The following is an 18,667-nucleotide window of genomic DNA, read 5'->3' on the forward strand; positions in this document are numbered from 1 at the left end:
ATGCAATGTGATGGAGCGCCACCGAGAACAGTGGCGGGTAAGGGTCTCCATCACAGCAAACCGGGTTATTGTCTACAGAGAAAGAAGAAAAGGAGGTGGTTTTAATTGCTTAAGAATAGAGGTCTGAAACTGCTGCCACAGCAGAATCAAGAAGAACGAAAGAGAAGTTGCTGCAATGAAGCCAGGCTGCATTGCCTGAAACGAGTTTTCTCCACCTACACAGGGATATTCCTTCTCCTGGTGGGGAGCTCATTCTTATGCCACTAGCAGTACTCAGCTGCATGCCTACGTGAACCAGGAAGAATCCAGAACCAATCTGGAAGAAGCTGGAACCAGTCTACTAAAGAGAGGAATTTCCAGATTGACAATGAAGGAGAGTTCGTGCGCTCAGATTATTAAACCTCAGTGGCACTTCAGAGACTGTAGTCTTGTGTTTTCAATCCTGGCTACACTTCAAAAAAAAATTATAGATACCAAAGCTCCACCCCAGACCTGCTGTATCATACTCTCTGGAGGCTGGAGTCCCAGAATATGTATATGCGTTTATTTTGTTAGGGTGGGTTTTAGTAATAGCAGCAGCAGTCACACGCTCGCTGTTAGAATCTCAAACACCCCAAGAATATAAAGTAAGGAGAGAAAGCTCCCTTCTTCACCTTCCCTAACCCCAGTGGGATTTATCCTTCAACAGGTATGAGTGTGTGTGTGTGTGTGTGTGTGTGTGTGTGTGTGTGTGTGTGTGTATTTTAAAGGCTCCCCAACTAATGGACAAATAGATGTGTTAATGGGTGGTGGGTGAAAATTCTTGCTACATTTCTGTACGTTTTAAGACTTTTATAATTAAGTGGCCAGGAAACAAAAGCTCTCCAACTGATTAGAATGCACAGCCAGTGCTGACAAACACTGGTCTAAGCCATAATCCAGGTTTACAAATAAGAGAACTTTAGGCTGTAGAGGTAAAGTTACCTGCCCGAAACCTAACAGCGTGGAAGCAGTCAGCCCATGAACCTGGACCTTCTGACTTTGTCTGCTGTTCTTTCCAACACACCGTGCAGTCCAACAGAAGAGGCAGTCCCAAAACAGATCAGGAAAGGCAGCTTATGGAAGTTGCCTTTTTTGGACCTCAAATGACTGGGATTTTTCTGTTTGATTCCTCCCTGTGACAGAAGACAACACTAAATATTCTAGAACTAAGCTACTATAATCTTTATTTTGTATTTAAGTGGGTTAAATTACACTCATCTACCTTACCGATTCACGTTGCCTTCAAGCCCTTTAAGACTTGAGAAAACTCAAGCACACATTCACCCTCGTCCGTCAAAACTCCTTGCTGTGGCAAAGAGGGAGGAAAAGGACATTTTCAAGAATTGTAAGCGTTGTCTTCTAAAATCAGTGAGGAAACCTCACAATGCGATGGCGACAGTGCAAGAACGTTCCTGATCGTAAGTGAACACCAAGACAGTGAATCGCAACTGAATGGGGGATATTAGTATGAGTGAAAGGTTGGAAAATAATCTTTACACATGCTAAAATTTGTATTTTTAGGAGGAACTGGAAAGATACAGATACATAAGACAACACGGTGGGGCAGAGAGAAGCACAGATGGCCAGTTGCAACATGAGTGAGACAAGTACCTCCAAAGAGGAAGGGCCAGGATGTGGGGAGCACGGCAAACCGAGCCCCAATGAGGGTTAGAGAAGGTTTCCCTGGAGACAGCTTCTGAACCGAGCCAATGCAATGTGATGGAGTGCCACCGAGAACAGTGGCGGGTAAGGTTCAAATTTATAAATGTGAATTCCAAGAAAAAACCTAACAAAACAGTGGCACTGTTTATTGCCAAATTTTAGATGCAACAGAGGCAATTTTTTCCTTTTCCCACATAAAGTTTAGAAAAAGTCTAACTTACAGAATCCCTTTTTAGAACAACCCAAACATTAGGGAAACTGAAGGTTAGGGCTGCATCTGCCAGCCTAGGAGTATTCTGGGAGCTGCCTCTTTCTTATAGCTTTTTGTTCTTCCCAGCAGTCAGTTCAAAATATAAATAGGGACATAGAAATCAGGAGACCTAGTTTCTAGTCCTCGTTTTGTCACTAAATTGTTTCTTTACCTGCAAAAGTGGTGACTAGGGCTTCCCTGGTGGCGCAGTGGTTGAGAGTCCGCCTGCTGATGCAGGGGACGCGGGTTCGTGCCCTGGTCCGGGAGGATCCCACATGCCGCGGAGCGGCTGGGCCCGTGAGCCATGGCTGCAGAGCCTGCACGTCCAGAGCCTGTGCTCCGCAACAGGAGAGGCCACAACAGTGAGAGGCCCGCGTACCACCAAAAAAAAAAAAAAAAAGGTCTTTCAGGTGCCTTAGAGCTCTAAAACTGGACTGAACATCTATGTGTTCCACCTAAGCCATTTGGTAAGCAGTGTCCCCAGAGGATTAGCTTAAATACCACTACCTGGATACTCCTCTCATATTTTATCATTCTTGCTCATCTTCCTTTCATCCCCAACTAGTCCTTAAATGTAGCCTGCAAAAAAAAATGTTGCCTCCAAAGGAAAGGGCCAGAAATTACTTGAGAAGACATTCACTTTTCTTTTTTTTTTTTTTCATTTTTTGATTAGTATTTGTAAAAGAAATAAAGGCAAAAAGTCCAGTGACCAGTAGGTGGCCCTGAAGATGACGGGGATTTTTTTTTAAACTTAATTCTTAGAACCAGCTCTTAAAGGCTACCAGTATTTTTATGTCAAATTCAAAATGCCCCTTCACATTAAAAGTCTCCTTGTCCAAACACGGTCCACCAATTATACTAGAGCCTGTTCCCCTCAACCCTTGCAGTGAAAAGTCTAGAAAGAAAAGTAAACTAAAGTGGCAAGGCCCCATCTTCCCAGGCAGGCAGGGCCCTGGGTCATTTCTGGTGCCGGGAGTCCCTGGGGTGATTTTGAACCAAACCATTAACTTCTAGGAGCTCTGGGGTGGGTCTGGGTCGCTGTAGAGGGCTCTCAGGAGTTGCTTCTGACCACCTGAACTCCAGCCACCACTCTACTCACTGCCAAGAACAGGCTGGGAAATCTGAGCACCCAGGACACAAGGACATGCCCAGAACAGGCTTGGGGGTCCTGGGTCTACCCATTCCTGGCTGTGTAACCTAAACAACGTTACTTAACTCTCAGTGTCTCCACTTACCCTACTGTACAATGGGCACCATACTGCTACCGTATAAGGTTTTATGAAGATTAAGGGAACCGATCCATGACTGAACAGCATCTGGCATATAGTAAGCACTCAGTAAGTGTTAACTATTATCATTATTTAAGCATCCGGCTCCTTTTCTCAGTGCTGCCTATATTCACCAATTGGTAAGAAAAGTCTGTGGTTATAGTACAGATTATAAAGATGTCTAAAAACACAGCTGGGAGAAAGCCATTCATTTTTTTTTCCTTAACAAGCAGAAAGCCCAAATGTCAGAATGCAATCAGAAAAAAATCTGTACTAGTTGTTAGCAGCCCCAGCCCTGGAGCAGTCACTAATAAGCACAGGAGTATCATTTTTCTCACTCCTTTACTAGATTCCAGGCACTATATGTTGAGACCTTTACATGGATTATTTTGTTTAATACTTAAATCAACACTATGGTGGGGATCAGTATTATTTTCACTTTTCAGGTGAGGTAACTGAAATTCTTGAGAGGACTGACAATTCCCCCAAAGTCACATAATTATGATTGGCTGGATCTAGGAATCCAGCCCAGCTCTGTTTGATGACAAACACTGAACTCCCAACCACTGCCAAGTATCATTTGTACCCTACTTTGATAAAGGAAATACAGGAACTAATAATAAAAGAGAGGCATCCACATGCCCTTGGATCAATCTTGTCTTAAACGAGAGGGTTTCACTTTGAGTTTCCTGTCTCCTGATCTCAAACTCACCTGCACATTCTACACCTCATGTTTAAGGAATACATTTCCAAGGAGCTTCACTGCCAGCAATCACTCCTTTGAGGAAGGAAAAATACTTCTCTATATATTTGAAAGATTGCTATTTTAATGTGTTCAGTTTTTCACTCAGACAGCCCTCAACAAACATTCTTTAAATGCAAATTTGAAAAGCAAGGTGTTTTTATATACAATTTTTTAAATTAAGAGGGGTAACGAGGAAGACGGTGATGTCATCAGGCTTTGAATTGTCTCTTTCTCAGATTACAACTCACTCTTTGCCTCAGAGAAGCACAATAGGGCTTGTCTGGTGGCGCGGTGGTTGGCAGTCCGCCTGCCGATGCAGGGGACACGGGTTCATGCCCCGGTCCGGGAGGATCCCACATGCCGCGGAGCGGCTGGGCCCATGAGCCATGGCCGCTGAGCCTGCGCGTCTGGAGCCTGTGCTCCGCAACGGGAGAGGCCACGGCAGTGAGAGGCCCACGTACTGCAAAAAAAAAAAAGACAATAAAAGGTAACCCCTGCCCCACTCCTGGAGACGTTTAGACTGAAACACAGCTTGGAGGAGAGATTACACTGGATTTTCAAAATGAACCCTATGCAATCATTTGTCTTCAACTGCAATTCCCCTAGGCAGTTACGTTATTCCCTACTTTTTATTTTCATTTATGAGGTTGTCCAAAGAAAACTAAATTGGTTTTGCTACAGGGAAGGCAGCGGTACAGGTGGTGCAGCGTACATATGCACTTCCCAAATGTCAGTTACAGAGTGATGTGTGCTCTATTTCCTACTAAGTCTTTTCATATGTTGGGATGTTTAACCTCTACTCACTAAGGAATACGTTAATCAAAACACTCAGGTGTTACCTTCTTCAGGGACATAATCAAGATGTTGGTCTCTTTTCCTATTCAATTAGTTATACCCTGTGACCTAAAAAATTATTAAGTTGCTCCAGTCTCTGTTACAGAATGTTATTGATGCAATTCAGCACTCACTTAAGGAGGTCAAAAATTAGACATAATTTGCTTTGGGTTTAGTTTCGGGCTATTCTTAAGATTTCATTCAAAGAGATCCTAGAGTTTAATATTTTTGAATGTTATAATTATTTAACTTCCTTTTCTCAAACAAAGATTCACTAGACTAGTTTTATTGAGAGGATTAAACCACGCAGGAGAGGCAGTTATGTTTTTCCAAGTCAGACTCTAGAACGGGTTTGGCAGATTTCTTCTATAAAGGGCCAGAGAATATTTTCAACTCTTCAGGCCATATAGTTTCTGTTGCAACTACTCAACTCTGCTGTGGTAGCATGAAAGCAGCCATAGCCAATATGGAAACAGATAAGCATGACTGTTCCATTAAGAGTTTATAGAACCAGGCAGCAGGCCGTATGTCGTCCACAGGCCAGTCTGCCAACCGTCCCTCGATCATACCAAGGGGCTGAGTTTCTAAGGGGGGCTGATTTATGTGGTATCGCAAAAAAGGATATTTAAAACTGAGTGATTTGGGTGCTATATAATTATTCATTTTAGTGTACTTTTATGTTTTATGCACTTGTCTGCATATCTGTTATATTTCATGATAAAGTTAGGGTTTGTTTGGTATTTTTTAAGTGACCAAGGGATCCAGGGAAGCTGGTTGGTCAAGGCTTATAGGCAGGATATAAAAGGAAATTTCCTGGATGGTTCAAAGATTTTCAGAGATTGAGAAATTTTGGAGTTGGAGGAAACTTAATATAGTCCAACCTCCTCCCGATGCAGGAATTCCTTTTGCAATATCCCTGGTGGGTATTCAGTTAACCTCTGAGGGAATATGTCTAGGGCTGGGTTACAGGGCAAGATTACCTTTCTATAAAGCAAGATTGGCTATTTCACTCAATAAATAATCCTGTGGACACCAAAAGCAAAGGCAACAAAAACAAACAAGTGGGACTACATCAAACTAAAAAGCTTCTGCACAGCAAAGGAAACCATCAACAAAATGAAAAGGCCACCTACTGAATGGGAGAAAATATTTGCAAATCATGTATTTGATAAGGGGTTAATAGCCAAAAATATATGAAGCACTCATACAACTCAATAGCAAAAAAACCCCAATAACCCAATTTAAAAATGGGCAAGAGGGGGCTTCCCTGGTGGCGCAGTGGTTAAGAATCCGCCTGCCAATGCAGGGGCACGGGTTCGAGCCCTGGCCCGGGAAGATGCCACATGCCGCGGAGCAACTAAGCCTGTGCGCCACAATTACTGAGCTTGCGCTCTAGAACTCGTGAGCCACAACTACTGAAGCCCGCGCACCTACAGCCCGTGCTCCACAACAAGAGAAGCCACTGCAGTGAGAAGCCCACGCACAGCAACAAAGACCCAACGTAGCCAAAAATAAAAATAAATAATAAATTTTTTTAAAATGGGCAAGAGGAACTGAATAGACACTTATCCAAAGAAGACATACAAATGGCTAACAGGTACATGAAAAGGTATTCAACATCACTAATCAGGGAAATGCAAATCAAAACTACAATGAGATATCACCTCACACCTGTTAGAATAGCTATCAATAAAAAGACAAGAGATAACAAGAGTTGGCCAGGATGTGGAGAAAAGGAAGCCTTGTATACTACTAGTGGGAATGTAAGTTGGTGCAGCCACTATGGAAAACAGTATGGAGGTTCCTTAGAAAACTAGAACTGCCGTATGATCAGCAATCCGGGTATATATCCAAAGGAAATGAAAATAAGGTATCAAAGAGGAATCCGCACTCTTGTGTGCACTGCAGCATTATTCTCAATAGTCAAGTGAAGAGGTTCTTGGACCCAATTCCAATGTGTGTGTGTGGAGGCTTCCCCACACGAATAAACCTGAAACCAGCACGACACTGTTGGTCAACTATACTCCAATACAAAATAAGAATTTAAAATTAAACAATTCTCAGACCCAAGCGGGGTATCTGAGAATTCAATTCGATTCAATTGTTTTTTGAATTTTATTTTATTTTTTATACAGCAGGTTCTTATTAGCTATCTATTTTATACATATTAGTATATATATGTCAATCCCCATCTCCCAGTTCAACCCACCACCAGCAACCCTCCCCCACTTTCCCCGCTTGGTGTCCATACTTTTAGTTCTCTACATCTGTGTCTCTGTTTCTGCCTTAGAGACCAGTTCATCTGTACCATTTTTCTAGATTCCACATATATGCATTAATATACGATATTTGCTTTTCTCTTTCTGACTTACTTCATTCTGTATGACAGTCTCTAGGTCCATCCACATCTCTACAAATGACCCAATTTCGTTCCTTTTTAAGGATGAGTAATATTCCATTGTATATATGTACCACTCAATTCAATTTTGATTCTATCTACTGGGAGATAGAATCAGGTTCCCACGGGTAAAGGGCTCAGTCCCACGAGACTGCCCTCCATTTCAGATGCCAACTGTGAGCCCAAGTTTTCACCTGTGCTTCTGACCAACTGCCTACCAGTCAGAGGTTCCAATGATGCCCTCCTTGACTTTGATTACTTCACTAGAACAGCTCACAGAACTCAAACATTTTACTTACTAGATCACTGGTTTATAAGGATACAACTCTATAACAGTTAGAGGGAAAAGATGCACAGGGCAAGGAGTGAGGAAAGGGCATGGAGCTTCCACGCCCTCTCCAGGCGTGCCATTCTCCTAGCACCTCCACCTGTTCACCAACATGGAAGCTCTCTGAACCCTGTCCTTTCTAGTTTTTATGGAGACTTCATTACATAGGCATGACGGATTAAGTCATCGGCCATTGGCAATCGACTCATCCTTCATCTCCTCTCTCCCCCTTGGAGGTGGAGGGGGAGAGAGGAGACTGAAAGTTCCAACCCTCTAATCACGTGATTGGCTCCTCTGGCAACCAACCCCCATCCTTAGGTGCTTTCCAAAAGACACGGTGATCACTCTCATCACTTAGGAAATAACCAAAAGTTTTAGGAGCTTTGTGCCAGAAATGGGGATGAGGACCAAATATATATTATAAATCACATCAAGATATGGAAACAACCTAAGTGTCCATGAATGGATGAATGGATAAAGAAGATGCGGTAGGGCTTCCCTGGTGGCGCAGTGGTTAAGAATCCACCTGCCAATGCAGGGGACACAGGTTCGAACCCTGGTCCGGGAAGATCCCACTTAGATGCCTCGGAGCAGCTAAGCCCGTGTGCCACAACTACCGAGCCTGCGCTCTAGAGCCCGTGAGCCACAACTACTGAGCCCATGTGCCACAATTACTGAAACCCGTGCAGCACAACGAGAAGCCACCGCAATGAGAAGCCCGTGCACCACAAGGAAGAGCAGTCCCCACTCTCCGCAACTAGAGAAAGCCCACGCGCAGCAATGAGGACCCAATGCAGCCAAAAAATAAATAAATTTTTTAAAAAAGAAGATGTGGTATATACATATATACACAGTGGAATGTTACGCATCCATAAGAAAGGAAATCCTGCCATTTGCAACAACATGGATGGGCCTTGAGAGCATTACTTAAGTGAAATAAGCCAGACAAGACAAATCCCACATGACATCACTTTTCTAACAGTAGAAAACCGCTTGCTGGAGTGGGGGTGGGGGGGGCGGGTAGGGGAGAATAGGAAGAGGTTGGTAAAAGGGTACAAACTTTCAAAAATAAATAGGTAACTAGACAGTCTTGTACAATGACCAGGTTCAGTTAATATGAAAAAGAATATATGTGTGTAACAATCACATTGCTGTGCATCGGAAACTAACACAACACTGTAAATCAACTATACTTCAGTAAAAAATAAATAATGTCTGGCTCTATATAAACAAACACGCAAGTCACTGTCAGTCCCTTAAGAAGCTTACAGTCTAATGAAAGGAATAAGACAGGACACAAGTTATAACAAAAGATAGAAAAAATCAGACATTTATTATGACTTAAAGACAAATAACCCAATTCAAATATGGGGGAAGGGGACTTCCCTGGCAGTCTAGTGGTTAAGACTCCTTGCTTACACTGCAGGGGGCACGAGTTCAAACCCTGGTCTGGGAACTAAGATCCTGCATGCCTCGTGGCGTGGCCAAAAAAAAAACAAACAAACAAAAAAACAAATACCGGGGAAGGACTTGAACAGGTAACTCCAGACATATGAAGAAATGTTCAACCGAAACACATAGTACAACCATAAGGTACCAGGTCACATCTATCAGTATAGCAAACCATAAAAGTTAGACAATTTCAGACATCAGCAAGGATGTAGAACTAGGACACTCAGGATTGTTGTGGGAATTGACTTTATATATGTCAAGTGCTTAGAGTTCCGCCAGGCACACAGTCGATACCATGTGAGTTAGCTATCAGTCATCATCATGAGTGTCATTTAAATTATAATGTACTGATGGTGGAAGAGTAAACTGATACAACCAATGTGGAAATCAATTTGGCCTTTAATACAACTGAGCAGGTTCATACCCTATGGCCCAGCAATTCCACTTCTCTAGGTATAACCCTAGAGAAACTCTTGTACCTAAAGACATGCAAGATAATTCACAGCAAAGTTGTTTTTAGTAGCCCCAAACTGGAATTACAGAAGTGTCCATAAATGGTGGAACGCATCAGTGTGTTGGGTAGATTAATACACTGGAATACTACATAGCAGGAGTGAATTACACTTGTCTACAAGGTAGATGAATCTCATCCGACTTATCCTGAAGTGAGAAAGTCTTCATATACTGTATGATGCTGCTTACATAAAATTCAAAAATATAAACTATATTGTTTAAGGATACAAATGCAGAGCAAAACTATGAAATAAGACAGGAAAGTGAGAAACCCCAAATTTAGGAGAGTGGTTGCCCCTAATGCGGAGAGAAGAAAATAGGATCGGGGAGAGGCCACAGGAGCCCTCGGAGGCAATGCTCACCTTCTTTTGTTTAAGCTGGATGGTGTATAAACAGGTGTTTGAGGTTGTGTGATCCTTTATATATCTTACGTACACTTTATGAATATTTTATATCTATTCCATAATTAATAAAAACCTATTTTAAAAAAGAATTAAAGGAGAAGAAGAGGTTACTTCTGACAGAAACTGGACAGGTTGGTCACCATGGCAAATAGAATTCTTCTTTTGTATCAACTACTTGGTAGCAGTTTACTGAAGCACTGCCATGGGACTCTACAGCTGCATCAGACTCCAAGGGAAAAAGGAATCTGCAACCAATTAGCAGTGTCCGCCCTGGTCATAGATCTCAGAAGGATTTGTCATCCCTGGGTTGAGGTCTTCCAACTTATACTCATTATGAGACATGGTCTCCCTGTGACTCAAATTTCAACTGTGTTGGGTGTTTAAAAGAGATGCGGAGATTCAGGTATGAGGGAATGCTGCATGCCACAAAGAGGGGCAATAGTAGTACAAGCATCTCAAAAAAACCAAAGAGCATCCTGGTTCTCCGCCAAAATCTGCTAGCTCTATTTTAACCCGTTCCTTTTCAATAGTCAGTGGTATGGGGAGTGTTACAGGGTAAATTTTAAAATCACGTAGATTTGGCTCTAAAATGTGTATTTTTAGGATAGGCATAGCCAACGATTTAAGAATTCTCAGCAACTTAAACCAATAGCTTAAGTTTAGATTCTGGATGCCCATCAACAGCACTAACCCTCCCTCCCTCCCTCCGTGTCCTAAGAGCTAGGCTCTGAGTAATGCCTGGGATGTAACACAAAACAGTCCCTGCCCACCCACACACACAAGACACGGCCTCCTGCACTCTGTGAACTATGACATCTATGGCTTTCTAGTGCCTTCTGATATCATCTACACCATCACTCCTGCCACAGAGAAGGGGTCAAGTATGAGCCAGCACGTCCCAGCCACAAGTCCTTCCTACCTCCTTCAATGCAAGAGCCGATGTGAAGCCCTTACAGTGCAATTGGCAGAAAGTCTCTTTACTCTGACTGTCTTGGTTTTTATAATCATTTCCAAATGAACATTTATGTTTTTAGTAATTCTGTCCTGCCTAATACCGAGAAGGCTGTGGGTGCTTACAAGATATAATATGGTTCTTAAGATAGAAGCAAAATCAAAACTCATGTAATGGGAGGAAGCAGAGTCTGAAAGTCTAAAGCCAGTAATTTTCAAAGTTTAGTGTGCCTAAGAATAACCAGTGTTCTATCTAAAATGCAGATTTCCAGGGCCAGGATCCAAGAGATCTCCATCAGTAGATCTAGGGTGAGGTCCAGAGTCCATATGAACTGCACTCCAAGTGATTCTGATGCTAATAGTCTAAGGAGAGCTTTTTTTTAAAACAGCCTGCACGGTTTAATATATCTCATGTAATTCTCAAAACAACCCCATGGGGGTACTATAATTATTCCTGTTTTTTAATGCAATTTTTGAAGGTTATACTCCATTCACAGTTATTACACTCCATTCAGTTATTAAAATATATTGGCTATATTTCCTGTGTTGTACAATACATCCTTGTAGCTTATATTACACCCACTCCCCCACCCCTATATTACCCTCCCCGCCCCCCTAACTGGTAACCACTAGTTTGTTTTCTGTATCTGAGTCTGCTTCTTTTCTGTTATATTTACTAGTCTGTTGTATTTTTTAGATTCCATGTATAAGTGATATCATACAGTATTTGTCTTTCTCTGACTTACTTCATTTGGCATAATGCCCTCGAAGTCCATCCATGTTGCTGCAAATGGAAAAATTTCATTCTTTTTTATGGTTGAGTAGTATTCCATTGTATATACATAGACCCATGCACTTATGGTCAATTAACCTACAACAACAGAGGCAAGAATATACAATGGGGAAGAGACAGTCTCTTCAATAAATGGTGCTGGGAAAACTGGACAGCTATATGTAAAAGAATGAAATTAGAACATTTTCTCACAGCATATACAAAAATAAACTCAAAATGAATTAAAGACCTACATGACAATGTATCACATAACCATCACTATATTTATTCAGAGAGACATTTTATAAACTCTAAAAGTAACATGTGTTTTTATTACTATCTGCCTAACAATCCCTAAGCTGAATTATTTGAAGTCTGTAAATGTTATCTCCTGAAAGTTTAGACAATTTGGTTGAGAAAAAAGCTTTGTGGAAAAACAAATAGTGCTCAGTAAAATTCTAAGTGCATTATATTCCTGGAAATATGTTAAACCAATAGCCTATAACTAACTGTTACAATTCTGTCTGACTCCTAAGCCTCCCCAAGAGATGGCTTTGATGTTAATTATTTGTGGACAAAGAATGTCACCTACCATATCAGTAGACAAAGGATGTTACAGCCATCAAGCCGTCAGCCACTGCAGCCACTCCCAACTGTATACCTTGAGGGTATCCAGGATGAGAAGAACAGCACACTGGCCGTACATGGATAAGGTATATATCAAAGGAATGATTTCAATGAGCTCAGACTCTTGCATCTTCCCATACACAGAAAAGCGCTGAATTCATTAACTTGAGACGTCTGGTTTTCTTTAATTAACAGTACTCTTTTGATGTTCTAACTACCTGGTTTTTGTTGCAAAACTCTCATATACCGTGGCTCCTCCCTTACCTCTTCGGAGCAGTCCCTCAGAGCTATCTGATAGGCTGCCTCTGGGACTTAAGTCCTCAGAAAGTCGGCTGAATAAAACATAATTCTCAACTTTTATCTTGTGCTTTTTTTCCCCCAGTTGACGTATTTAAGTTCAAGTAAATTAATGGAGCCCTACCACAGAGTTACAAGGTAGGAAGCTAAGAGATCATATTAGACATGGGAGTGAAATTATTATTCTAGGATGTATCTGTACTTGATTATGTCCAAAAAAGCTAAGATTTCCTAGGAATAATCTATAATACAGATGACTTGCCTGTCTACGATAAAGATTCTTTATATTTGTATATCCCTTTACAGTTCATAACAAGATTTCCCAAATTCATTTAAGCACCACCACAACCCTGTATGCAAATTTCTAACAACCTTGCATCACAAATAGGGAAACTAGGCTCCGAGATGCTAAGGGAGTTGCCTATGGGCAACAGCTGGTAAGGGAAGAGGCAAGAATAAAACCCCAGGGTATCCTTTTCTACCCAGTGGGATGACCACACTATATACTCATTGTTAGATCACTAACATAACAAAACACTAACATAGCAATTATGGTTTTTATTATCTTCATGAATGTGGTGCTCTAAGGACATGGTGCTTCAAGCACAAAGGATGACCCTGCCTGAAAAAGTTTCAGCATTAACACCCCTTACCGGACTCTTAAATCGCCCTCCCAAACATGTTGCAATGGTTACAAGATTCCTGAGCCCACCTGGGCAACAGGACATGTCCGAAATAAGGAAAGGCATCTGGCCAGTCCCACTCCCACCCTACAGAAGGAAGGTATATGTGCCTCGACCAATCAGTAAACGAAATTTTCACCTCTGACCATTCCTTTGTTTTCTGCCTATAAAAACTAATCAACAGCACATGTTAGGGCTCAACTCTCTCAGACTACTAGGAAGTTGGCCCGCTGTTCTAGCAGTGACCCTTCCTTCTAATAAATTCTGTTTTCTTTACATTCTGCCTTGTGTCTGGAAATTCTTTTCCAACCCGCCTTTGGACTACAACAATGAATATGCTATTAAACTCTCTGCATTATTTATTATGAGGTCAGATCAACTGCAGGAGCCAGCTAGATCACAAGCTTCTTTCCTCTGTATTAAAATCACAAATGCATACCTAACAGGATATCCTTGCACCCTTGATGAGGAAAATGAGATTGACAAGGATGCCTAATTTTGTAATTAAGTGAATGCCATCCAAGAAAATTGATTTCAAAAGTCTTCCTTTGAGGACTTCCCTATTGGCACAGTGGTTAAGAATCCGCCTGCCAATGCAGGAGACATGGGTTCGAGCACTGGTCCGGGAGGACCCCACATGCCGCAGAGCAACTAAGGCCATGCCCCACAACTACTGCCCCTGTGCTCCAGAGCCCACGAGCCACAACTACTGAAGCCCGCGTGCCTAGAGCCCATGCTCCACAACAAGAGAAGACAGCACAATGAGAAGCCCACGCACCACAATGAAAGGTAGCCTCCACTCGCCACAACTAGAGAAAGCCTGTGCACAACAATGAAGACCCAAAGCAGCCAAAAATAAATAAAAATTTAAAAATTTATTTTAAAAAATCTTCCATTGAGAAAGCAGGGATGTTTTGTAACAGGTTTAAAAATGACTGTGTGGGCATGAGGGGTGGAGCCTCGGGCACTCCAGGATCTTAACTGGGAATAGGAGGATGGGGGCATTGGCTGCTTCTTCTAGACACTAGGGAATGCAGCTGGACCTGGATCCAAAGCAGGCTCTCCATATCGACCAGGCCCAGAGGACAACGCCAAGCTGGAGGACCGAGCAGAAAGCAGAAGGCCGGCCACTCTGTGCCTCTGGATTGGAGATTTAACCCATTTACATGTAAGCCGTGTGGCTAACAGGGTCTTGGTGCTCCAGCTGGGTGTCAGGCCGGAGCCTCTGAGGTGGGAGAGCCGAGTTGAGGACACTGGACCAGAGACCTCCCGGCCCCACGTAGTACCAATCGGCGAGAGCTCTCCCAGAGATCGCCATCTAAATGCTAAGACTGAGTTCCACTCAACGACCAGCAAGCTCCAGTGCTGGACACCCCATGCCAAACAACTAGCAAGACAGGAACACAACCCCACCAATTAGCAGAGAGGCTGCCTAAAATCATAATCAGGTCACAGACACCCCAAAACACACCACCAAATGTGGTCCTGCCCACCAGAAAGACAAGACCCAGCCTCATCCACCAGAACACAGGCACTAGTCCCCTCCACCAGGAAGCCTACGTAACCCACTGAACCAACTTTAGCCACTGGGGACAGACACCAAAAACAACAGGAACTATGAATCTGCAGCCTGCGAAAAGGAGACGCCAAACACAGTAAGTTAAGCAAAATGAGAAGACAGATAAACACACAGCAGATGAAGGAGCAAGACAACCACCACCAGACCAAACAAATGAAGAGGAAATAGGCAGTCTACCTGAAAAAGAGTTCAGAATAATGATAGTAAAGATGATCCAAAATCTTGGATACAGAATGGAGAAAATACAAGAAACGTTTAACAAGGATGTAGAAGAACTAAAGAGCAAACAAACAATGATGAAGAACACAATAAATGAAATTAAAAATTCACTAGAAGGACTGAACAGCAGAATAACTGAGGCAGAAGTCCAGATAAGTGACCTGGAAGATAAAATAGTGGAAATAACTACCACAGAGCAGCATAAAGAAAAAAGAATGAAAAGAACTGAGGACAGTCTCAGAGACCCCTGGGACAACATTAAATGCACCAATATTCGAATTATAGCAGTCCCAGAAGAAGAAGAGAAACAGAAAGGGACTGAGAAAATATTTGAGAGATTATAGTCGAAAACTTCCCTAACATGGGAAAGGAAATAGTCAATCAAGTCCAGGAAGCACAGAGAGTCCCATACAGGATAAATCCAAGGAGAAACACACCAAGACACATATTAATCAAACTATCAAAAGTTAAATACAAAGAAAAAATATTAAAAGCAGCAAGGGAAAAACAGTAACATACAAGAGAATCCCCCCCATAAGGTTAACCGCTGATCTTTCAGCAGAAATTGTGCAAGCCAGCGATAGTGGCAGTACATATTTAAAGTGATGCAAGGGAAAAATCTACAACTAAGATTACTCTACCCAGCAAGGATCTCATTCAGATTCAAAGGAGAAATCAAAAGCTTTACAGACAAGCAAAAGCTAAAAGAATTCAGCACCATCAAACCAGCTTTACAAAAAATGCTAAAGGAACTTCTCTAGGCAGAAAACATGAGAAGGAAAAGCCCTATAGAAACAAACCCAAAACAATTAAGAAAATGGTAATAGGAACATACATACCAATAATTACCTTAAATGTAAAAAAATGGATTAAATGCTCCAACCAGAAGACATAGACTGGCTGAACGGATACAAAAACAAGACCTGTATATATGCTGTCTACAAGAGACCCACTTCAGACCTAGGGACACATACAGACTAAAAGTGAGGGAATGGAAAAAGATATTCCATGCAAACAGAAATCAAAAGAAAGCTGGAGTAGCAATTCTCATATCACACAAAATAGACTTTAAAAAAAAAGACTATTACAAGAGACAAAGAAGGACACTACATAATGATGAAGGGATCAATCTGAGAAGAAGATATAACAATTGTAAATATTTATAAACCCAACATAGGAGCACCTCAATACATAAGGCAAATGCTAACAGCCATAAAAGGGAAAATTGACAGTAACACAATCATAGCAGGGAATTTTAACACACCACTTTCACCAATGGACAGACCATCCAAAATGAAAATAAATAAGGAAACACAAACTTTAAATGACACATTAAACAAGATGGACTTAATTGATATTAAGAGGACAATCTATCCAAAGAAAACAGATTACACTTTCTCCTCAAGTGCTCATGGAACATCCTCCAGGATAGATCATATCTTGGGTCACAAATCAAGCCTTGGTAAATTTAAGAAAATTGAAATCACATCAAGTATCTTTTCTGATCACAACGTTATGAGACTAGATATCAATTACAGGTAAAAATCTGTTAAAAACAAAAACGGGGCTTCCCTGGTGGCGCAGTGGTTGAGAGTCCACCTGCCGATGCAGGGGACGCAGGTTCGTGCCCCGGTCCGGGAGGATCCCACATGCCGCGGAGCGGCTGGGCCCGTGAGCCATGGCTGCTGAGTCTGCGTGTCCGGAGCCTGTGCTCCGCAATGGGAGAGGCCACAACCGTGAGAGGCCCGCATACTGCAAAAAAACCAACAAACAAAAAAAAAACGTATGGAGGCTAAACAATACACTATTAAATAACCAGTAGATCACAGAGGAAATCAAAAAATAGCCGGAAACAAATGACAATGAAAACACGACAACCCAAAACCTATGGGATGCAGCAAAAGCAGTTCTAAGAGAGAAGTTTATAGCAATACAATCCTACCTCAAGAAACAAGAAACATCTCAAACAACCTAACCTTACACCTAAAGCAATTAGAGAAAGAACCAAAAAAACCCAGGTTAGCAGAAGGAAAGAAATCATAAAGATCAGATCAGAAATAAATGAAAAAGAAATGAAGAAAACAATAGCAAAGATCAATAAAACTAAAAGCTGGTTCTCTGAGAAGGTAAACAAAGTTGATAAACCACTTTTTTTCCTCAAGAAAAAATGGGGAAGACTCAAATCAGTAGAATTAGAAATGAAAAAGGACAAGTAACAACTGACACTGCAGAAATACAAAGGGTCATGAGAGATTACTACAAGCAACTATATGCCAGTAAAATGCACAGTCTGGAAGAAATGGACAAATTCTTAGAAAAGCACAACCTTCCAAGGCTGAACCTGAAATAGAAAATATAAACAGACCAATCACAAGCACTGAAATTGAAAATGTGATTTAAAATCTTCCAACAAACAAAAGCCCAGGAACAGATGGCTTCACAGGTGAATTCTATCAAACATTTAGAGAAGAGCTAACACCTATCCTTCTCAAACTCTTCCAAAATATAGCAGAGGGAGGAACACACCCAAACTCATTCTACGAGGCCACCATCACTCTGATACCAAAACCAGACAAAGATGCCACAAAAAATGAAAACTATAGGCCAATATCACTGATGAACATATATGCATAAATCCTCAACAAAATACTAGCAAACAGAATCCAACAGCACATTAAAAGGATCATACACCATGATCAAGTGGGGTTTATCCCAGAAATGCAAGGATTCTTCAATATATGCAAATCAATAAATGTGATACACCACATTAACAAATTGAAGAAGAAAAACCATATGATCATCTCAATAGATGCAGAAAAAGCTTTCAACAAAATTCAACACTGATTTATTATAAAAACCCTCCAGAAAGTAGGCATAGAGGGAACTTACGTCAACATAATAAAGGCCATACATAACAAACCAACAGCCAACATCATCCTCAATGGTGAAAAACTGAAACCATGTGCACTAAGATCAGGAACAAGGCAAGGATGTCCACTCTCACCACTATTATTCAACATAGTTTTGGAGGTTTTAGCCACAGCAATCAGAAAAGAAAAAGAAATAAAAGGAATACAAATTGGAAAAGAAGAATTAAAGCTTTCACTGTTTGCAGATGACATGATACTATACATAGAGAATCCTAAAGATGCTACCAGAAAACTACTAGAGCTAATCAATGAATTCGGTAAAGTAGCAGGATACAAAATTAATGCACAAGGTTCCTTAAGAAACCAAAAATATAACTACCATATGACCCAGCAATCCCAATACTGGGCATATAACCTAAGAATATCATAATTCAATAAGAGACATGAAAACCGATAGCTAGTGGGAAGCAGCCGCATAGCACAGGGAGATCAGCTCGGTGCTTTGTGACCACCTAGAGGGGTGGGATAGGGAGGGTGAGAGGGAGGGAGACGCAAGAGGGAGGAGATATGGGAACATATGTATATGTATAACTGATTCACTTTGTTATAAAGCAGAAACCAACACACCATTGTAAAGCAATTATACTCCAATAAAGATGTTTAAAAAAAAAAAAAGAACAACAAAAGGGGACATGTACCACAATGTGCATTGCAGCACTCTCTACAGGAGCCAGGACATGGAAGCAACCTAAGTGTCCACTGACAGAGGAATGGATAAAGAAGATGCGGCACAT

This window comes from Neophocaena asiaeorientalis, unplaced genomic scaffold, assembly GCF_003031525.2.
Source record: "Neophocaena asiaeorientalis asiaeorientalis breed wild unplaced genomic scaffold, Neophocaena_asiaeorientalis_V1.1 scaffold318, whole genome shotgun sequence".
In the NCBI taxonomy this organism is placed as follows: domain Eukaryota; kingdom Metazoa; phylum Chordata; class Mammalia; order Artiodactyla; family Phocoenidae; genus Neophocaena; species Neophocaena asiaeorientalis.